This window comes from Ictalurus punctatus, chromosome 27 (genome assembly GCF_001660625.3).
Source record: "Ictalurus punctatus breed USDA103 chromosome 27, Coco_2.0, whole genome shotgun sequence".
Taxonomy (NCBI): domain Eukaryota; kingdom Metazoa; phylum Chordata; class Actinopteri; order Siluriformes; family Ictaluridae; genus Ictalurus; species Ictalurus punctatus.
Window position 1 is genome coordinate 14,807,695 of NC_030442.2, and position 25,141 is coordinate 14,832,835.

Sequence of the window (25,141 nt, forward strand, 5' to 3'; positions counted from 1 at the left end):
AATAGACCTAAAACTAGCCCCAAAAGATCAGATATTGGAAAAGAGAGACACATTTTTCTCAGTCTTTACATGTGAAAACAAGCTCACCATGGTGCACACGCATTTCTGATATGCAGTACGCCTTTTTATCACCTACTATGGCCATTAATCACTCTTCTCCTGTTTTATCTTCTTTTTCATCTCCCAATCTTCGCAATATATCTTAAGACCGGAATGATTCTGTACATCATAGACACACTGTCTGCGCTTACATTTTCCCTTTCTCAGCCACTGATTCAATTTAATTCTGATTGTTTGCTTTTGGTGACCACGGCATATTTTTAAACTAGCCCCAAAAAACACCACCTGCAGATTCATTTTTATATCCACAACTTCCCCAACTATAAACAACTTTTATAACACGACTTCCCCCCCACCCCCCTTTCCCAAGGTATATTATAGGGCCAATATTATCTGGTTATATTATGTGGACCCCAGACCATCACACCCATATATAGTCCTTCCCCAAGGTGTTATGAAACTTCCATTAAGCTTCTATGATTACAATTATTACACATTCGACCAAACAATGGTTTGAACCATATAGCTCCACTTATATATCTTAGAGAAGGCTTTTTTTTATTTTTTTTTTTTTTCCCCAAGTGTATTCATCACTTTGATTCTGCCCCAAATTTAGAACTAGTCTTTATTTTCAAGACAATTCCAGGCATCAGCACAGAATAACATAGCCTCATATTTTACAAATGATATTTGTAAAACTTTATGATGCGTTTTGAGTGTTTGGAATACTAATCCAGGCCCTCTTCTTCTCTGTCCACAGCTTACAGTTAAAACTGTCATTTAAAATGGTAATGATGGAAAATGCAAATGCTCTCGGTTTGTAATTAAACTTTGCTCTAAAACAGATATTGCTTCAGTTGATTTGGAAAGTGGGGCATGTGACAATTATGGGACTGTTAATTGCAAAGCTGCTCAGCATCGCTAATTGTTCCATAAGGATGAAGGGAATGAGTTCTTGGCAGACCGGCGTGACGAGTGCTATAGTCAGTGGGAGAAAAATCGAAATAAGGGGTGGGGGAAATAAAGTGGAAACATATTAGGCTTCAGTCACAATGGCACCAAATACAGTAGAGTCCAGCATTCAAGCTTTTGTAACATCTGATCAAAGTTAGCAGATAACTACAAAGGAGTTACAATTTTTTAAAAAAATCTCTGTGTGGCCATGGTCTTCCTAGATCTGATATTGACACTTCTAACCTAAGCCTTTGGACAGAAAGGCAGATCGGACGGGAATTAAGAAAGATAGGAATAATAGCATGCGTGCAGAAACACTGGGTGAGATTTGGCATACTGCCTGGATGGGACAACCGTCCATCACAGGGCACCATGCACACACATTCATAACTAGGGGCAATTTAGACTTGCCAATCCACCTACGGCATGAGGGAGGAAACCGGAGAACCCTGAGAAAACCCCCATTGAACACGGGGAGAACTTGCAAAACTCCACACAAACAGTAACAGCTCAAGATCGATCTGGGGATCCTGGAGCTGTGAGGACGCAACGCTACCTTCCAATGCTGGTGATCTAGATTTCAAATAAAACTTACACTATATGGGCAAAACTACATGAAGCCTTTTAGCCACAAGAGCCTTAGTGAGCTCATGTACTTGCACATTGACCTTGGCATGCCATATCTTTATATACCTCACTTTGTGCACAGGGTCAATGTCATGCTGGAACAATTTCAGGGAATTCTTAATGCTACAGAATACAAAGACTTTCTAGTGCTGCACAATGTTTGGGGAAGGCTTATATATGGGTTTATTGGTCAGGTGTCCACATAAAATAAGCACATAATATTGGCCATATAATGTACATATAAATCCCTAGGGGATTTTGTTGGGGTCTTTTCAATTTCTGTTTTCATATAATCTGAATTTGTTGAAGAAAAGAAAAAATGAGGCCCATTGCTGTTGTCCAATGAAATTGCAAGATGAACTCCGAATTTGCATCAATTACAAATTGCATTTGAATTGATTTCAAACAAGTAAAATCATACAAAATGGTTCCACTGCTAAGAGTGTCTGAACCACTCATAACTTTTCTTACTAGCTGACTTTTATTATTATTATTATTATTCTTACCTTTTCATTCTAGAAATTTGCCAGGGTGAGACTTTGTTGTGTAACTTTTGATGAATTTGGGTATGTAGACGGGGTGCCTACTACCAGGTCTGTTGTTTCCCCCACTATTAATCAGTGGTCAGACTTTGCAGAAAGGCAGAAATCTAAGATTTCCAAAGAGACGTATTGTTGCTAGGTTGCTTGCCAGCCCAACGAGTCTCAATCACAAACTGTCACAAGTTCTGCTTTCTTAAATTGATTATTGGGTACTCCAGGGCAGGAGTTGTGAAAACCACTACCGAAGCATATTTATCTTTGGATATAACAAAAATAATAATAATTATGTACATGTGTCTGCCAAAAATGATCAACTACTCCAAGTCTTTTCAAACCTAATTATGTTGATAGGAATAGATTGGAGGCCCATATAGACTGGCCGAGTTTGAGCTGTTCTGGTATGGGCTAGAGGCAGGCCTGAAGTTCTAAAGTTGGAGAAGAGTTCAGCTTGACTGCAGTATGCTGTTCTCAGCCTTCTCTGTCAGCACAAGCATGATGAGGAAGTGGAGACATGGCTGCCAATGCAAACTACTGTGTGGCTGTTCGAAACAGTGACTTTCGGCAAGGTGTATGTGTGTGTGTGTGTGTGTGTGAGGTGCATTGAGATGTCCTTGTCTTAGGGAGAAGTGCTACAGCCATAGACAGCCAATTACATCTTCAGCATGGAGGAGACGAAGATGAAAAAAGAAAAGGAGAGACAGAATATAATTGTGTATATTTAGCCAAGGCACTACTGTCATCTGAAATGTGAAATGAAGTCTGAGTTGAAGGGTTCGCTCCTGTGTAATTATCGCAGAGTTGGATGCCATAAAATGAGCAATATGTCACCCACTCCAATCTATAGTGCTTGAAAACCAGTGATCAAGCGTCTATGTCTGTGTCTTTGTTGGGTCGCAGGATCATTAAAAATACATCAATATTATGAATTTTCTCATCACCATGTTCCAATTTATCCTAGTTCATATTGAGAAACAAGTGTTTTCATCAGTAAAGGGGGGAGATGGTCCCTGACTGCTCGGTCAGTGCAGGTGGCAGCTTCAGGAGGAAGCAGATCTAATTATGCTCCAGTAACAATGCTTTGTCCCTGCAGAGGCTGACAGAGCTGGTGACAAAAGCCGTCGCTGCATCCTAATCAGGAGACAAAATGCGGCGAGGCCTCCCTCATCCCGGCAGGGGCATCATTAACAGCACACCTCTCTGGGAAGACAAGAAAGAAGGAATACACATGTGCTTAAAGAGCACACACAAACACACAAATATCCCGCATGTGTGCCTTATAAGCATATAATACAATGAAAACATGTTCATTTGCGACGCCTAGCTCAATCTCAGGCATTCAAGATATTCAGGATCATTTCAGAGAGAACTCACCTGTCAGACAAAATGACCGCAAGTTATAGGATATATCTGGGAGGATGAAGAGAGAGAGAGAGAGAGAGAGAGAGAGAGAGAGACTGACAGGGGTTGGTGGCCCACTGTGCCTTCTGTCCTCTTGGGCCTAACAAGCAACCTGACAGCCCACAGCTGGGTCCTGCTTAACGACAATGTGCCTATGTGTGTGTGTGACATTAGCGGACCATGTTACGTCTGTCTCATTAGAATTCATTGCCCACCTTGATTTCCCCCTTCTCTGACAGTCCGACCCCAGAGCATCCAATCAAAATCAGCCGATCCTGACACGAGAGTGTACGATTGGTGCGCAGAGCCCCGACAGGGTTAAGAGGTGTTGCATTAAGGCCGATGATGAGACAGAGGTCAAATGTAGCCATGACCTCAGGAGCAGGCCTTGTTACCTGCTCATGACAATGAAGCCAATCCCTGCCATCATCACTATAATAGGACATGTCATATATAGTCTGTTATATATACTATCCCACAAACCCCCTCTCTCTGCCAACTGGCTCTTTCTCTTACAAGGTCCTTAAATTAAGAAAATGAAAGGAGAGCTACACAGTTAACTACCTATCCTTCTGATCTATGGTCCTAAATTGAGACCTGTGTGAGGATTTATTTATTTATTTTTTTTATATAGAAATAAGCAATTAGAAAGAGATTCAGTGAACTTCTCATCAGTGAAATGTTCTACGTTGGAATCTAATCTGTCAGCTGCTATGATTTGAACAAATATGTTAATAAGTTTATGGAATATGACGTCATATTCAGTACACTGACAGTCCCGAATGTAGATACATATTCAGTATTAGGAACCGAGATAGGTGACCGGAGGTATATTATTTTATTAATTTACTAAGTAAATGTGTGGATATGTAGAAAAAAAAAGGGAGGGGCTGGAAAGCAAACAGAAGCATATCTACAGTCTTCAATCAGCGGGTAATTTGCTACGTTAACATCATGGTGGTGCAGCCGCTAGTGCTACTGCCTCATAATTTGACGGTCCCCAATTCGATCCTTAACTCAGGTTACTGTCTGTGCAGAGGGTCACATTTTCTCCACATGTCTACATCAGTTTTTACGGGTTCTCCCACAAACATAGTAATACGTGGATTGGCTAGACGTACTTGTCCCAAGTGTGAATATGTGTGGACAGTGCTCCGTGCTTGACTGGCATCCCATCCAGGGTGTATTCCCAACTCGTGCCTATTGAATCAACCATGACCCTGACCAGGATAAAGTGGTTAGTCAATATGAATGAAATTCCTCAATGCAAAAAAGAACAGAGCTGTTCAGAGCTGTTTCTCCAAAAGTTGCTTGAATCTGAGAATAGCATCATCAGCTATCTAGATCTTTAATTTGTCTAAAATGCTATGTACAATACCAGCATAGTTTAGTAAGTTGAGATATCATCTCCATTTTCAGGCCTCTGAACTCAGATCTCATGATAGCGACCAGGTTGAAGATTTAACCAGATTTGATTGCTTAATCAATGTCTTTTACCCTCTTCCCCAGTCTCATTACATTGCTATAAAGGGCAGTTCCACAGGAACAGAGTTTCACAAGCAAGGTTTTACAATAACCAGCATGGGGATTTCAGGATTTCATTTCAATTTATCCAGCTTTTTTTTTTTTTTTTTTTTTTTTATTTATTTTTTATTATTATTAAACTGATAATCACTTCGATTTGTCTCTGTGATGAAAATATGGAAGTGATAGTGAGCACTTAATATATCCGTGCCTAATACTAAATACATATAAAGTCATGCGACGTATCTGGCACGTAAAAAAAAAAAAAAATAAAAAAAAAAAAATAAAAGTGTTATTATGATGTTATAATGAGGCCCATCCGTGTATTGAATGTGGCGGTTTACTCTCAGGCATTTTATTCTATATGCTGTGGACTTGTTATTCTTCCACCGAGGGTAAATAAGGTCAGAACTCTGCAGGGGGTTTTAGGGAGGGGAACAAACTAATTTCCTTTTCCGTTTCATTTCCAGCATTACCGTAACAATCAGGTACCTCCACATCCACACACACCTAAATTTAGTACTAAACACAGACACATATTCTGATCTCTCTCTCTCTCTCTCTCTCTCTCTCTCTCTCTCTCTCTCTCTCTCTCTCTCTCTCTCTCTCTCTCTCTCTCTCTCTCTCTTTCTCTCTCACACACGCACAAATTTTGAAAGCACTCCAAAAAAAGCATTTCTTTGTTTAAAATAGGTTGGAGCCACTGTTTTCATATCAAATATCAGTAAGATAATGCGTAAATGTTTGTTTTTACACTGATACCAGAAGTTTTGCGTCTGTTTCAATTCAGATCCGGGCAATAATGACAGTACGGGCTTATATCTAGAAATAAAAAGTGCTAGCAATGCGTTAGAGCCAAAATTAAGACTAGCATGTTTTAGTCATCACACAAGCAACATGTTAATAGAACGTTACACTTATCAAACACCATAAATCACATTAACCAACGTGTATGCACACCCATACCAGTTCTAGCTCACTCACACCCGGGGACACACAAACACACCTCTATGTTCACACGGAGAACGAGTCAAGGTCATTGCTGACGTGTCACCGCCAGTTCCGCTTTGCTGGTGTGAGGTGTTGTGTCAGGGTTGGTGATGAAATTGCTGACAACCTGTTCGAACTTTTTTCACACAATTTGTAGGAAATGTAACAAACAACAGGCAAAGTCATTGGAATAAATTCACTACGAGAGCTTTCACTGATATTTCTACGCTTGGCCTAGCCATAACTGCTTGTAACAAACTGAATCCCATCAGAAATGTGTAGAAATTCAAACAGACATGGTTGACGTGGTTGAATAACATGTAAATAAAAGGGTATGAATGCTAATCCCACCCCTAACCTAACAAAACTTTGTTTAATACTTTTTTTTTTTTTTTTTTACTTACTGGTAATAGATTTGATTGTTGAGTGTCCCATGTCAATATGACAGAACTGCTAAGATTAAATTCATTAATAAATGCATTGAATATGATATCATATAGAGTACACAAATAGTGCAATATCATAGATACACATATTAGAGGTCTAGTGAGGAGACAGTGTGACTAGTACTGATGCCATAAGTCCCATAAATAAGGATATAAATAGAAAACAATATCTGGGATAAAAGAGAACCATGTTGGACACCATATAAAGTGGGTCTTTAAGGCTCTGGATGATTTTCATTAACGCTAACAATCTGGTATCATTCTGTTAGTTCAGGTAATATCTATATCAGGTCTGTCTGACCATCTTTCCAAGCCTGACCATTAAAATTCCAGTACTGACAGTGGCAAATGCTGCCCTGAGGTCCACGAGTATCAAAACAAAAGCGTATCCACAATCAACAGCCAACAGCAGGTCATTTACTACTTTAACCAGCATCAGTTCTATACTATGATGCTTATGTTAAGGAACTGCAGTAGCTGAAGAACACTGGATATTGAATGCACCGAATAAATGTACCGATTTACATGAATATTTGCAAATTCAAGCAAGAAATAAGCATTAAACATCGGTTGATACATTCACAATTCTTTTATGTGAGAGGTGAGGTATTGGGTTTGATGTGAGAGCAAGTCATATTCACATGTACACAAAAACTTAATTATGCATAATTAAGTGTGCGAAGGTATGTGCAAAATTATATTTATGTCATGAGTAATTAATTCGATTAGGTTGTGTCCTGTATTTGTGGTATTTGATAAGTCTTGTAAGGTAGCTTGTGGGAAATATTTTCTACGTTTGCAGTCGTGACACCATGCTGACACGTTCTGCAAAACCGAATTAAGGTTTTTCATCAGTATGCAACAGATTATTCCCTGCATAGTGAACGCTGTATTTACAGCTGTCTATTGTTTTTACCTCTCGGCTTTAGGGTTAACTGCACTTCAGGAAAATAAACGTCAGTCAAACTGAAGGTTTCTTCCCTTGACAAGCAGGAATAGTTTATTCAAATTGGAACTGGAGGGTGAAGGATGAGGTGGGGGTGGGGGGGTGGGGGGGGGTGTGAGGGGGTGTGAGGGGGTGGGCGGAGAGAGGTGAGAGCTTGAATGCACAATATACATTTATAAAAGCAGAGATCCACCTGCCTTGCTTGCATTGTGCCCAGACAGTGCACTCACTCGGCCCGATGACCTTTAACAAGCCATTTCCTTTCTCCCTTCCTCTCTCAATATTTCTGACACCACATCTATCCTTTTTTTTTTTTTTTTATCTCATTCTGTTATTCTTTCAATTCAATAAGCTTCACTGGCATGACCATACACAGTTATGAAAAGAAAAGACCTGTTAGTAACAAAAAAATTAGATATAGCAAAGAATATCTGTATAGAAGAGATACTCTCACTCACACTCACTCTCTTTCTCTTTCTCTTTCTCTCTCTCTCTCTCTCGCTCTCTCTCTCTCTCTCTCTCTCTCTCTCTCTCTCTCTCTCTCTTGCTCTCTCTCTCTCGCTCTGTCTCTGCCATTGCTTAGCAAACTAGGTCACTCTAAACTGGGGGTTTGTGGATGTCTATATGCATTTCTAACACACCGGGCTGTCTTATGTCTCCTGTCCCTGTGGTAACAGCCTCTAATTATCCTCTTAGGTATTTCTGCCATTGCCGTCCCAGTGGCCAATCTCCATATGGTCACTATATCCTAAACTGGCAGGGGTGCTTCTACATGAATCTCATGGAAAACCCCTACTAAATGAAAACCCATACTAAATTATCACTGTAATTGTAATATTTTATATTTGAGTAGAAACAGTAAGTAATTTTATATTCAATAAAAGGCTAAAAGACAAGAATAGTTTCTCTGGATAATGAGAGTAATGTAAAAAAAAAAAAAAAAAAAAAAAAATGATACATACATGCTGCAGTATTGCATTGACTTTGTAAATTATTTAAGTATTTGGTGAAAAGCTTTTTTTTTTTTTTTACGTACCTCTATCTTTTTGTTTGTTTGTTTGTTGTTGTTTTTGTTTTTCACCACTGTTCCTGAATCTTTATATCATCCAACCTCTTATTTATTTATTTTTTTTAAATTAATAGCTTCAACTTATTTTGTCATAAATAATGACAGTAAAAGAAACAAGAGCATTTTAGTGTTAGGTCTTACTCTAATTCACTGGGATAATCGTATAACATATAAAAAATGCGAAGCTGTGATGATGCAGCCACTAAATACACTATGATCTCACCCTTTGTCTTTCTCTGTCCTTCTCCTGATTGTTATACTCATGAGCCTTACCCTAGGTGTTCCCTCGTCACGCACTCGCAGCACTCGAGCTGGTAACAGGAGTGGTTTCGAGCAATCGCTGAGAGCTAATGCTGTACATTGGCTCAGATCTATAGTGCGCAGGTGGCTGAATTTCACACAGTGATGAAAATGATAATAAACAATTCAAAAGGTCAGGCCTCTAAAATACCTGCTCTATTACAGCCCTTTTCTGTAGTGCTGTGATACATGAGCCATGAGGTTGTGGGGTTTAATTTAGCATGTTATCGCTAATTCGGGTTCATTCTGTAGATTCGCACAGTTCACCTAACATGCAGACGTGGCCAGATCTGATGCAATAACCTCAATGCCAGGAGCCAAGGTTGTGTCTTGCATTACACCAGCAAATTTCTGCAGATAAAATGTACTTCATCAAAATCTGGTGGGTACAAAATCAACCCACTTATGAGCTTTTCCACTCTTGACTTAGCAAAAATGCAAGAATGCAAGCACGGATAAGTTTTATCTGATCTAGAACAGGTATTGAGTTTTACAGGAGAGAAACAGTGAGACAAAATACCCCCCCCCCCCCCCCCCTCCAAAAAAAAAAAAAAAAAAAAACAATCTGGTGAACCTATTGCCTAACTAGTGCCTAAAATGTGGACTTGTGCAATCGATAGACACTTGGAAAGGAATTCTTCTATGTGAAAACAAACCTGCAACCCAGAATCGAATCGAGTGCAGACTTGAGTATTCGGACCGAGCCTGAAAACGCCCTTAGCCCTTATCTTGCAATCTTTTATAAATCTTTATACAGACTAACTATTTCTACATCTTTGTTTATTAAACTGGCACCTTATCCACGATGATCTCTGCAGGCAGACAGCCAAAGCAAGGTTAGATAAATAAAATAATAATAAATAATAAATAAATAAAAATATTGAAGGAAATGTTGATAGAATTCTAATGCATGGCTGCAGGATGACAGACACAATAATAGACGGGGAAAAAAGGTCACACAAAGGACACAGAGAGATTAAAACATTGTGGACAAATTGTGGATTTTTTTCTCCTTTGATTGTGGTAAACACTACGCCCGTGTTTGTGTCTCGAGCTATAACATCTACTGACTGTGGCGTCTAAGAGCCACACAGAGTTTGGATAAACGCACTGTTGTTGTGGCTTTGAGTGCATTGTTCTTCATTGGCACTCCTGACGCCTTGTGAAGAAGCGGCCTTTTAAATAATACCATTACGAGACCGAAAGCTCGCTAGACAATAGCCTGGAAGCTGAAAACAAAGACGTGAAATTGTCCGAATTGCACAGAGGTTTGGTAATGGAAGTGCGAGAAGCCAGATCTTAAAAGAACTCAAATGAAGGTTGTTGGGTTTTTTTTTTTTCCTCTGACCTTGTGTCAAAATGTAAAATTCTAGCAGCTATTTTGCATCTGAAGTCATGTACTGGAGTCAAGAGTGGAGTTTGATCATTGCAAACTCATAATAATTCAAAAGCTAGGAAGAGTTAAGTGCATAATAAGGGTTTGGAGGACGTAGCTTTTCTTACAACCTCATTTGTGGTAAATTCCGACCCAATGTTCTTGTTAGAATTCCTACACATTTTGCACGAGATGATGTTGCTACGGCGATTCCGATAAAGAAACCAAACAGTTTTTAAAAGGTCTTTCGAAAAAAGAACGAAAGAGAAAGCATGGAATAATGTGATTAATGGAGGCATTTCGCTAGTTAGATTGGCCATTAAATTAATATTTGGCCAAAATGACTAATAATAAAGGAAGCTTATATTTGGAAACCGACTGTGTCGTCTTTTATTTCTCATCGAGGTGTTGTTGAACTTGATAGTGCCTTAGACTCCTGATGAAAAGAGACATAGAGAGAGAGAGAGAAAAGAAAGAGAGTACATATACATGCCTGAGTTCTCGTGTACCTTTCACATCAAATCTAGGTTCTTCACACACCTCTTGCCCCTAATTAAGAAATCTGAAACATGTTTAGGATGAAAAGATCAGACCGATGACCTTTTCAAAAGTACTATCAGAACAGGGCAAGTCCTTTAGGCTCGTCTGTCTCAGACAGAGAGAGAGAGAGAGAAAGGGAGAGAGACATTTGCATGTTCCAGTGCTATCTTGGATCTTGACATCATCATCACACCACAACACCAGATTTCTTCATAAGTGGTTCCATTAAAAGGACATCACTACTTTTTTTTTCCTCCCACTTATTCATTCCTGGCAAGGGTAAAGCCATTGTTTACTCACTTTTATGATGGTTTAAATCAATATTCTAATTATTCATGTAGCAAAAATACAAAAATACAACCCACAAAAAAAACTATTTTTGGTAACCAAACAAGTTTACTTATAAAACTAAAATTAATTCATGGGATTCGGTTTGTGCTGATTCAAACAAACCTTTTTCATTGTCAGGCCTGCTGTTTTTTTTGACTTTTCTCTGTTGTCTGGCAGATTTTTCTTTTCCAAATAGAAAAAAAATAAATAAATAAAAATCTCAGAAGCCATTAAACTAGCATCATTAAGTTATATCGGCTACTACTTTAATATTCCTTACAGAAATACATGAACAATATTGAATTACATTTAGTTCATATATATCAATTATATTTCTCTCACACACTCACTGTGTGCAACTGCTTTATCCTGATCAGGGTCGCAGTGGATCCGAAGCCTATCCTGGGAACAGTGGGAATGAGTTGATTAATTTGTTGATTAATTTGCTGTAAAAGCAGCAGCTAGTGAGAAAATCACAAGTTTAAATGTTGATTGTTGATTGTTTCTATAGCAACAAGTATAGTATAGTAACCTGCATGGTGAACTCTTCAGATAACAGATTAAGAAAGTGGGTGGAAATGTTCGTATGGTCATGCTTTCTGTGAGGAGATGTTTACTTAGCATTTTTGGAAGGAGTCTCCAGTGTCAGTGCAACGTAACGGTACATTCGCACATACAGCGTCTCGCAGCGATATAGCGACCGGTGACCGTTCAGTTTCACAGAGAGCTGGTGACTTCCGGCGACATGAGTGACAGCGATTGTTGGTGGTTAGATGTGGGCGTGTCTAGCAAAAAGTTTAAGTTTATGCAAATTTGGAGTGACGTGGTGCAGTGACTAACAATAGGAGTGAAGATAGTAGAGTGATCTGTGATCTGCCGTGCTGCCTGTGAGTCCGAATTGTTTCGTGGACCCAGACAGCCTGGCGCTTTCGCCGCAGTTAGCTGGCCGCAATGACAAAGAGCACACACCGTGTCTCCTTCATCTCATAGGATATGATGCATATATATACACTGCTGAATTTTATATACAAATGCGCTCCCTCCAGAACGGTTCATTTTAGCGGCAAGAAAACTGGTTTATTGTCAAAAGTGAAATGCTAGTTGCGCCACCCACTGACAAATGTTACTATGGCAACCAGTAGAAGGAACCCCTACTATGGCAACTTCACAGTACAGCGACTGGTGATTTGCAGCGATAAAATCTCTGTATGTCTGAACGTACCTTAACAGTTCGGGCTAAAGCCATAACGCTACATATTCCGATTCTGGAAAGCTTTTAGGACAGAGGACTTTGTGGTTTCTCTGTAACATGACAAGCTACAATTTATGTCTTATTTACTTCATGAGAGACAAAAAAGTGCATCTGGTGTTGATAGAATACAAGCGATAACAGGAACTAACTTGTTTCATGGACGTTCAGCAACATTAAATGCAACTATAAAGGATAAAATGTATGATGTGTCTGGAAGATTTCTGTGGTATAAGAGCTATGAAACACATCAGGACATGTTGTACTGAAAATACTTAATAATCAACATCAGGTTTTACTCTGTGTTCTGGGTTGCATCGCAATAATCGTCGATTATTTTCCTATAGCCAGAGGTGCGTAATAACTCGTATGTACATGTAGTAGGTTAAAGAATAAGAGTAGGTTTAACTGGCCGTACTTATACTCTTACATATTAGTACTCAATAATTATACTCTTACCCACACACACACACACACACACACACACACACAGAGGCCAACACACAAACATACTAATACACACAAACACTCACTGTCTCTCTACACACACTTTCTCTTCTGTTCTGTTCCACAGTCTGTTCTTTTGTTCTCTGTTGTCTTGTTTAAATACAGATACTGACAAGTTTGTGTTGTTAGCATGTTGTGAAAATAAGACAGTCAACTGTCGGGAAAATGATTGCTTTTTGGGGCGTGTGTGAGATTTTGCGTTGAAAAATGAAAGGTTCTGTTTTACTGTACCCATTACAGGACTGGGATATGCTGCTTCATCTTGAACCCAGGTTTTATATCATATAAACAGAACAAACAGACTTTCAAGGAGAGGCGTGACTTACAGTTCTCCATGTAGTCTGAGATTCAGGATTTCCCCTTCGTTTTAATCAGATCCGAAGTAACTAGTAACTTGCCACTTGAATCGTCTTCTCATTGGATAGTTTATCACGCTTACTCAAGTCATTATTAATATTATAACATTTACCGTTAAGTGTTTTTACTTGTACTTGAGTAAACTTTAAAATAAATAAAAATAAACAAAGCAAGCAGAATCATTTTAACAAGCATTTTAACAAGTTATTAATTAATTCACAATTACTGTGTCTCATGAATGAACTTGTTTGCTTTTCATGCAACTTCTCATCTGTAGTGCACAGCCAAAAAAAAATAAAAAATAAAAAATAAAAAAAATGGCGGAACGTTTATATTGGAGAAAAAAAAAGTATTAAATCTGACATCCAGCCTATCATTTCTGTATGATGAAGAAGATGGTGAGCTTTAAAGTCTGGTGATGAAAACAGTACAGAATTCATAAATTATGAAACAAAGACAGCTCCTTTATATTAATATCCACAAAAGATAAGTAAGCATCATAAAGGATTACGGGTCAAACTTTCTGTCACACGCACAAACGCTCAGACTGTAGGATATAATAATCATAAAATATACACAAGTCTTGATATCTGTCGTTAGTCTCACCAGGAACCACTGAACTGCTGTTACTGAGAAAAGAGAGAAATATTGCCCTCTTTTAAACCTCGCTGTTTACTATTCATTAGGTCGTTATTAGAATATATGCATCATACTTCCTGAGAGATTTATCTGCTTGTAAAATGCAGATAAGTAGAGAGAGTGAGCGAGAGAGAGAGACAGAGAGAGGGGGGGAGGTTTTCATTACCGCTATGGGCGATTTTCTGCAAAACAAAAAAGCATTTCATTTTGACATGGAAAGCAAATTACAGCAGGCTTAGCGTACCACCAGTCTTTTATTTGTCTAATAGAAACCGCTCTTAATCATCGCGCACACTCACAGTTCACATAATGTTCTGTTTGAACATGTGAAAGGAAAAATCCAGCGATGAGAAGCAAGGGTTTTTCTACTGTATAGCCTTCCTGGTTATCACTCAGTGTATAACATTTAGTAGGTGACTGCATGTCATACTTAAAAGATCTGCTTCATAGCTGTATACACGTTTATCTGTATAGCTATCACATCTCCTCTGTGTCTGACGAGCTTCATTATGTCGTTACGTCATTATCAAGACCGGATAAACTCCAAATATTGTCGTGTTTCTAGCACATTTGTTTGATCAAAATTGTTGATGGTCCTGAAAGATTTTTTTTTGCTCCACCTTACTTAAGACAAATCAAATAGTAACCAAGGTAAACTCGGAAGAGAAGAGTATGGAGAAGGAAACGAAGGGCTCATGATCCAAAGCATAAAACATCACGTCTCAAACATGGTGGAGGAAGTGTTATGGCATGGGAATGTATGGCTACTTATGGAACTGGGTCACTGGTGTTTATTGATGATATGACTGCTGATATAAGTAGCAGGATGAATTCTGAAGTGTATAGAGCTATTCTTTCTGCTTAGATTCAGTCAAATGCTGCAAAACTGATAGGCAGCGTGTCACAATACAGTTAGATAGTGACCGAAAGCATACTGCGAAAGCAAGCCAAGAGCTTCTTAAGGCAAAGAAATGAAATGTTCTTAAACGGCTGAGTCAGTCACCTGACCGCAACCCAACTGACAAAACTGAAGACACACAAACAAGCAGCAACTGAAGGTAGTTGCAATAAAGGCCTGGCAAAGCATCTTAAGGGAGTAAACTCAGCAATTGGTAATGTCTATGGATTCCAGATGTTAGGCAGTCATTGACTACAAAGAATTTGCATCCAGGTCTGAAAAATAATCAGAATATTTATCAATTTGTTAGTTTTTCCAATTACTCCAAATGGAGGGACTCCATTCCTCAAGGGTTAATGCGATATTTTTGTTAAACCCCTTTGAATTAAAGCTGAAAGTCTACACTTCAATCACACCTGCTTAATTTCAAATCCATGGCGGTGGTGTAGAGAGGCAAAATTACAAAAAAAAAAATTGTGTCACTGTCGAAATACTAATGGACCTGACTGAAAACCTGTGAGCTAATAAAAAACAGAAAATAATTTTATTCACTATTCAACAATAAAGATTCACAGAACTGACCTGCTTTATTTGAGTTAAAAACACATAGTTACACTACAATAATTAAGGCATACAACACTCCAAGTTGTGCATTTACAGAAAAAAATCATCAACGACAAAGTGAAGTGGAGTTAATGTTACCACCGGAAGTTGAAGATGATTTTCCTAGAAATGCACATCTTGGAGTGTTTAATTCCTCTTATATTACAGAAATTTGCAACTATTACAATGGTTTATTTATTAAACAGTGATCAGTCATACTTTTAATCCATTTATTGTTCTACTTGATGTTGTGGAAAATCTATGAAATCGTTAGTTCGTGTTATCACTTACATTACTGTAGCTAGAAACAATTGTTCACTAGTTCATTAGTTGATCCTTAACAATAATAATAGGGCACACAGTGGCTTAGTGGTTAGCACGTTCACCTCACACCTCCTGGGTCTGGGGTTCGATTCCCACCGGGGCCGTGTGCGGAGTTTGCATGTTTTCATGTTCTCCCTGTGCTGCGGGGGTTTCCTCCGGGTACTCTGGTTTTCTCCCCCAGTCCAAAGACATGCAAAGGTAGGCTGATTGGCGTGTGATGTGTATGTGATTGTGCCCTGCGATGAACTGGCACCCTGTCCAGGGTGTACCCTGCCTTGTGCCCGATGCTCCCTGGGATAGGCTCCAGGTTCCCCTGCGACCCTGAAGAAGGAGTAAGCGGTAGAAGACGGATCGATGGAAAACAACAATAATAATAATAATAACACAGCTTGTCTTGAAAAGTGCCAGATGTCTTATGTCTAAAGCAAGTATAATGCACTGACTTTCCACTGAGACTCCTTCTAAAAATGCTGAATTGGTTAAATCTCCTTACAGAAAACTTCACTGTATAAACAATTGCACATCTTTAAATCTTATGACTGCAACTATTATGCTGTTTTAGAAAATGAATCGACACGTTCTGACCAATCAAATTCAAGAATTCAACAGTGCTGTGGTATACGTATTTACCGCAATGCATATACCAATGTATTACCCGAACAGCCATATTTACGTCGTCTTAGATGCCTCAACAACGAGAGCTGTGTGAGATATAATGCCAAAAATCTTTACGAGATGAGCACAAAGTCTTGTCCAAGGTCAGGTGTCTGAAGGTGCTAAAGTTTAAAAGTTCACAACGGTGCAATGAGGTCATCTTCCCCATCAAACTCTGAAAAACAAGCAGTAAAGACAAGCAGGCAGAGAGATTTAGTCTGCACCCGCCTCGTTAATCTAGATGACTGTTTCCCTGGCATGGCCGCCTCCTCGAAACGCTTGTCCCAGATTTATCCTCCATACTTCATAATCAAGTATTTGTTTATAGTTCAGACATAAAAAACAATCATGATAATAATGTGTGATGGATAGCTCTGCACGCTGATATTTATTCACCCATAAAAAAACTCGAAGGAAAGTCATCAGGCGTCGTAGGCGGCCCTGAGATCCGGAAGGTCGTTGGCTAACACCAGGAAAAACATACGCTACTGATCTCGCATCAGTCGAGGTTATTAACGCTCCGCATCCTGACATCTCGCCGTCAGTACGAACACTTTGAATAGCTGATGAACCTGTCACACCCAGAGTCTTGTTAAAATTTTAATAAACGCCTTGAGGGCCCATCGACTTGGAGTGAGTTATGCTGATCGAGCGGCGCAATGGCGCAATCATGTTTGACGGTGCACAGTGCAAAGCTTTCAGTGTGAGTAAAGTATTATTTCCATCCACGTTAACTACCGCCTTCATCCCACTTGTGCCAGCTTGGATTTATTAAACGGAGTGTATTATTGGATCCGGTTTAATAGCTAACCCTCAGCTCCATCTCATAAACACGACAGTGTTATACTGATGGTGATATCGCTCATTCACGTGTCCTCCAAAGCTTTGGAGAGCAGGGCGGGTACGGCTCGTCTGACTGACACGCACACACTTCAGATAATACATCATACTGAAGCGCAGAGAGGACTGGATTTAAGATCAAAATAACTCCAAGCAATAACTGTAGTATTGTAATGGAGAATGTTCTGGTGTAGAATCCAGTGTGTGTTGAAAAACAGGATTTTTATTTATTTATTTTTTAAAATTATTTTTACAGATGTCCTTCATCAGCTAGTAAAGTGCTTCAAAGCCACATACATAATAATTCATCTAAGCATGAGTTACAGATTTTCTTGGGATCTTACAGTGCAATACACCAAAAAAAAAAAAAAAAAATTACAGATTTGAGTAGTTATAATTAAGTTTGTAAACGTATTTTTAATATATGTTTTATTTATATTTTCACATATTCACACATTTCATATGTATACATTTATTATATGGTACACGCATTTATACTGTACATTTTACACAGAAAAAAAATAATACGGATAAATGATATTGTAATTTCACTCTTATTTCTTAGTAGTCTTATAGCCATAGAAAAAAAGACAAAAATGTGTCTTAAAAATAAAAAAATAAAAAAAACAATGTACATCTGTCATAATATAGGTATACATAAATCGGTATACATAAACCCTTAATACTCTGGCCTATTTTTTGAGAAAATGATTTATTTTCATTATATATATATATATATATATATATATATATATATATATATATATATATATATATATATATATATATAATGTAATTATATATATATATATATATATATATATATATATATATATATATATATATATATATATATAAATAATAATAATTATTATTATTATTATTATAATTATTATTATTATTATTATTATTATTATTATTATTATTATTATTATTACAGTATATATGATTATTTGGGGGGGGGGCATGGTGGCTTAGTGGTTAGCACATTTGCCTCGCACCTCCATAGATGTGTCCGTGGAGTTTGCATGTTTCCAAGACATGCACTGTGGCCCTATTTTTTTTGACCTAAATTGTCCGTAGTGTATGAATTTGTTTGTGACTGCTCCCTGCGATGGGTTAGCACCCTGTCCAGGTTGTTCCCCCGCCTTGTGCCCCGAGTCCCCTGGGATAGGCTCCAGACTCCCCGTGACCCTGTGTTGGATAAGCACAGGAAATGGATAGATGTATGAATGATATCATTTTTACATTGGACTGCAGAATTTATATCCATTTCATTATTTTTTTTTTTTAATTGTTTCTAAACCTTTAAAAAGTATTGGGACCCTAATTTCTCCTGTACCTGCGATATAAATGCCATGGCTTGTGTGTTTTAAGAAAGGACACACGAGACTGTGTGTAATATCCTACTTTGTCCTACTTTTATAACAAATGTAGCTTTCAGGACTTGTTCATTACTGGGATCCATGAAGCATAAACACAGAGAGCTTTGTGAAATGTACTCGATCAAAACAACTGGATGAAGAGTGATGACTGAGGAAGGGGAAATATTTCAAGAGTAGGAAGGTGATTTTTATTTTTTTTTTGTCGTCATTGTTTTTGTCCAGTAAGGGAAAAAAATTGGAGATGTCATAGTGAAGACCAAGTGTGACCTTCAGCACTGCTTACATTCTGTCTATTACACTGAACACATTATTGAAATATTATGTCCTGGTTCAGATTTATAAGCTACATCTAACTGATTGTGTTATTAGAGGTAATGACACATATGGGCGGTTAGTATGCACACACACACACACACACACACACACACACACACACACACACACACACACACACACACACAGGCAGAAAACGTGTGAGAGCTAATGACACACTCTTCTTGGGTCAAGCCGTCTCTCTCCTCTGACTAATTCATAATGCCCTTTACTCCAAGGTATTGCACAATCTCATTATCATTAGAATTTTGCATATTTAACTACAGTTTTTAATTAGATGGTATTTTATTATTCATGCCCATAATTTGAGGCGCGAGCCGGCTATGGAAATGCACCATAAACAGAGACTGCACGAGACGTGAAGAGAAAAGACAGGAGTTACGTATAGAAATGTAAAAATGTCAGTTTGTAGTCGTTAAGTGGCGAATGATGGAGCTCACTCTTCAGCTAACGGCTCTTAATTTAGCTAATAGCCGTCGTGTTGTGTACCTTTTTGCATCTGCTAAAGTGCTAGCACTGGGAGTTGTCTGCTAAAGCAGCTAAGCTGTGTACGCATGTGTTTTTGTGGATGTGTGTGTGTGTGTGTGTGTGTGCATGTGAGTATGCATGTGTTTGGCTCATATGTGTGCCGAGGCTATGGCTCCTTGATGTATTATTAAAATTGGAAATGCACTCCTGGGACGGCATCTAGTTATATGCTTTCATTTACTGAATAAACCAAGCGTTGTTTTCATCTTCACACAGGATTGTTAATGGTGCGGCTGATGAGAGGGGAGGGACTGTGTGTGTGTGTGTGTGTGTGTGTGTGTGTGTGTGTGTGTGTGTGTGTGTGTGTGTGTGTGTATGTTAGTGTTGTCGTTCACTTCCTATCAGTCCAGCTCTTTCATTATGCACTCTGAATAGCCGAGCTGCTGAAATTCTTTTAGGTTTTCAATTAGTCATTTGACTGAGCACATCTGTCCCTGGCATACGCCCAGATTCTGGACAGATCAGGTCACATGACTCACTAACAAATATGGAGAACATTAAAGAGAGAGAGAGAGAGAGAGAGAGAGAGAGAGACTGGCATACAGACAGATAATTCTGCTGTTGTAACCAATTTGTGCAACATGTTATACAGTTCGAGATGCTTTTCTGCTCACCATGGTTGTAAAGAATGGTTATTTGAGTTACCAAAATGATAATGAGGCTTTATTGGTCATATGTACATTACATCACAGTAAATTCTTTTTTCTTTGCATATCTTAGCATGATAGGAAGTCAGAGCACAGGGTCAGCCATGATACAGCATCCCTGGAACAGAGAGGGTTAAGGGCCTTGCTCAAGAGCCCAACGCTAGCAGCTTGGCAGTGCTGGGCTTTGAACCCCTAACCTTCCGATCAAGAACCCAGAGCCTTAACCGTCAAGCCATTACTGCCCCCACTTCCACAGCCTTCCTGTCAGCTCAAACCAGTCTAGCCATTCTCCTCTGACTACTGAAAACCTTTCCTCCCACAGAACTGTCGGATGTTTTTTGTTTTTTGCACCATTCTGTTTAACCTCTAGAGAATGTTGTGTGTGTGTGTGTGTGTGTGTGTGTGTGTGTGTGTGTGTGTGTGTGTGTGTGTGTGTGAAAATTCAAGCCTACCTGGCAGTTCCAACCATGCCACGTCACTAAGATCACATTTTCCCCATTCGAATGTTTAATATGAACATTAATTGAAGTTCTCAACCTGTATTTGCTTGATGTAATGCATCGTGCTACTGCGACATGATTGGCTGATTGGATAATTGCAGGAAAGAGCAGTTGTAGAGGTGTTCCTAATTGGTCCTAAGTGCTCTGTATTTATAGCGTAGAAACAATTCATACAGTACTGTAAAATGTATAATAATACATAAATGCAGCTTTTTTTTTTAATACTTATGTAAAATACAAAATACATTAGTGTAGCAGTAGATTCAAATTTCAAAACATTTTTAAAAAAATTCAGTGTAAAGCTACTTTGGGAAAAAAATTATTGTAGTACTAATCTCATCCCTCATTCTAGCCGTAACCATACCTTACACTTCCTTAAAAATAAATATTTTTTTTTTCCAAACAGCTTCTCTAATATAAATGCGTCCGCATGCATGCTCGAGCTAGACGTACCGTAATGTTTACTTCCTCTATTCCTCTACAATGCACCAGACAGGATGTTGATGGTGCTTTAATTGATTAATTTATTTATTTATTTTAGGCTCATGCATTTTTTAAGTTCCAGCTGCTTCGATTTGCACAGCTTCAAGCAACATGTTCTGTCTAGAATACATTCTTAACATTAATATGTAGGAAATATACATTGTATAGATAATGAACAGCAATGCCTTAGCAAAATGGCTTCCTGATCCTTGTCCTCTAAGTAATCAGTCATACATGGACCTGCACATGCTTAGCATATTAGCGTGATGGTGTATGTTTACAACTGTCCATGTGTATACAGCTCACATACACGAGACGGACATGCTCTCAGACTTACAAATTTGTAACAATTCGGAAGACGCACTTTATATGAAAATATACAAAGGTTAAGGCTAAGCGTATTTGTATTTTTTTTTTTTTTATGAATTTAGTCCCAGTAAAGAAATCAAAATACAACCACATTGTTCTTGTACATTCAAAAATTATTAAAACATCCAATGTACAAATCCAATTAGTAAATAATCCCTTCAAAACAACTGACACATGCCTACAGTGACCAACTGACACATACCTACAGTGACCAACTGACACATACCTACAGTAACCAACTGCCACATACCTACAGTGACCAACTGCCACATACCTAAAGTGATCAACTGCCACATGCCTACAGTAACCAACTGACACATGCCTACAGTGACCAACTGACACATACCTACAGTGACCAACTGACACATACCCACGATGACCAACTGACACATACCTACAATGACCAACTGCCACATGCCTACAGTGACCAACTGCCACATACCTAAAGTGACCAGCTGCCACATGCCTACAGTGACCAACTGACACATACCTACAGTGACTAACTGACACATACCTACAATGACCAACTGCCACATACCTACAATGACCAACTGCCACATAACTACAGTGACTAACTGACACATACCTACAGTGACTAACTGACACATACCTACAATGACCAACTGCCACATACCTACAGTGACCAACTGACACATACCTACAGTAACCAACTGCCACATACCTAAAGTGATCAACTGCCACATGCCTACAGTGACCAACTGACACATACCTAAAGTGACCAACTGCCACATACCTACAGTGACCAACTGACACATACCTACAGTGACCAACTGACACATACCTACAATGACCAACTGCCACATACCTACAATGACCAACTGCCACATAACTACAGTGACTAACTGACACATACCTACAGTGACCAACTGTATATATTCTTAGTCCTTTAGTCAAAGTGCATTTTATATTTCTGCTTATTTCTGTTGTAAGATGGCTGATAATTGGTGGATAACCGGACGTGGTGTACAAAATGTTAATCAAATTTTATATATATATATATATATTCTGTTCACACGGCTCTAAATACACGGCACAAAAGAACTCGACGGTAAAAATATCAGCGAAAACAAAAGTTTCCATTTACTTTAAAGAACCTCTTCGCTCCATCCACGTCCTTTGCACGAGCTATGTTCTCAAAGCTCAGCGAGAAGTTTCCACCAAAGGCAATTACTATTATTAAAGAAACAATAGCATGGACTTGGATTACCTTAAGTAGAAAACAGCAAAGCACTACGTCACTTTCAAACGAGCGTCCCTGCTTCGTCCAAGTCAGCGATTTCCTGACAAGTCCATTTCGTCCAATAGCTCAATCGCATTAGTGGAACACTGGAGCTGAAACGGCAGCCAAGCTTTGATTACTAAAGTTCAGCAGAGGTTTGCTAAGTAGTGATGATTCTGCCTGATCTGCAAGACTGTCCCTCGGGAGGTTAATAAAACATTTCGCTCATTGTGGAAAGTAATGACCAACATGGTAAACTTGTGACTTGACAACAGATGTTGGCAATGCTTAGTGGAAACAAGGTGCTGTAAAATTAATTTGGTCTGAATAATTTACTGCATGTATTACGTGCTCGAGGAAGTGGATTGGTGAGGAATAACAACAATGAAAGGGGGAAAAAGAGCGAGAAGGAAAGAGTGAGCAACAGAGAGAGAGCGTGTTTAGTTGAAGCAGATGAGGCCTATAGAGGGAAAAAAATGAGGCAAAGAGATTGATCAAATATGCTCTGGAAATCAAACAGGAATAACACGAATGCCGACATCGCTCTTGTGATTTATATTTAATTGCTTTTTATTATTTAGCGTTGTCACTTCAAAGAAAACTTGCCGGAGATGTTTTCCAAATTAAATCAAATTAATAACTGAGGAACATGCAAGTGATAAAGCTTTTCATTTTTTTTTTTTTTTTCTCCTCACACTTCTTGCTTTCAGCTCAAAAAAAAAAGAAAAAAAAAAAGTTTTGAAGCTGTTTGTCTTTGTTTTCTTATGATCACAGATGTACGAAAGGAAATAGGAAATAGCAAAGTTAAATAAATAAATAAATGAATGAAAATCAGTGCACGACTGGAGAAGATTTTATGACAAATATCCAAAATATGGAGCAGACAGACTATGGCACGCATATCAGAGAGAAATCAAATGTGCATGACTTCCACGCCCTGGATCAAATTTATGAAAATCCTTAACATATGGCGCGTGTTTCCTATAATACCTGTCTCATGGGCTGTCTGTTTTAATACAATCAAGCTTGAACGTGTTTTTGTACGATTAATGTGTTTTTGTTTCTCAGTATTCCGTCCTCTCCGTGTAACTGAAGGCATCGTCTATATTTAGATCCTGCTCAAAAAGAGGAACCCGACATGATAAATAACACCTGACCTTAGCAAAACACGTCCACCCTTGACTGGCCCAGCATTGTGTTGCACTCGCACAATGACACCGCTTCGCTGGGTGTGTGACGTCAGCGCAGTTCTTTTCCCACCCCGATGCTGAGCACAGGTCAGCAAGCTCAGCAGGATCCTGGCACACTTCAAACCCGAACCACCGTTTAGCCTGGATATCCTTCTGTCCTTCTCTCTCACCTCGGTGAGGCCCAAAAACAGCACGTAGCAACGCGGAAAAATAACACCATGAGCCTGTGATGTAAACACATTTCCTCTCTCAAGGCCCAGGAGTCACACCTCCTCTCGATGGCTGGCATGTGTGTCACTGGTTCATTTCAGGGGGTTTTGTTGTGAGTCAGACATATTGCTGGTGGTGCTAAAGGTTGTGTGTATGTGTGTGTGGTTGGTGTGGGGGGGATGGAGGGGGTTTGGATGATGTTGTTACCAGTATAAAGGATGCCTTTGTTTTGTGTCCTGCTCAAGCAAGTGTGAAGTGTGGAGTACAGGAAGAGGGATTGTTCTTTAACCTACACACATGATGGATTGGGACATTCAACAATAGTGCATCCTGAGAGAAGAAGAAGCCCTGATACTCTACTGTATGTTTGTGTGTGTGTGTGTGTGTGTGTGTGTGTGTGTGTGTGTGTGCGTGTGTGTGTACTCAGTAATGCATGTATATAGTCAAAGGAAAATAATAATGAAAACGAAAAAGCTATTTTTGGTAGAAGTATAAATCAGACAATGTGGTGCCTCCATTATACACAATACAGGACAATACAGTCGGAATAACCGTGAAATTAACCTGGGTTTATGATATAAGATAATAACCCCAGACATACAAACAAAACATCATAAAGGTTTTTGCAACAGCCAGATGTAAACCCGTGGTCTGAATGGAAGAGCGTATCCGTATTTATGAATCCAAAACTATGTAAAAGGTCCTGAAATGTTCTGCATAGAGGAGAAGCCCTCCAGAGAACGGCCTCTCCAATCATGTTGGCGACTCGTGGAAATTTGGTGAAAGTCTTCACCAAACATTAATTGTTGGGGTGCCTCAAGTGTTTTTGAGATAGGAGCAAAAATAAAGTTTAGATCCAAATAATAATAATAATAATAATAATAATAATAATAACAATAATAATAATAATAATAATAATAATTTGTTACAAGTAAATTTCTTTCATTTTTCAAAAGAAAAAAAATATTAAAAAATCTAAAAAAAAAAACAACTTTTTATTAGTTGAGAAAAGCTAATTTATTTTTTAAAAGTTTTTTTTTTTTTTTTTAAAGTTTATGCATTAAAAATATAGAAAATATATTAT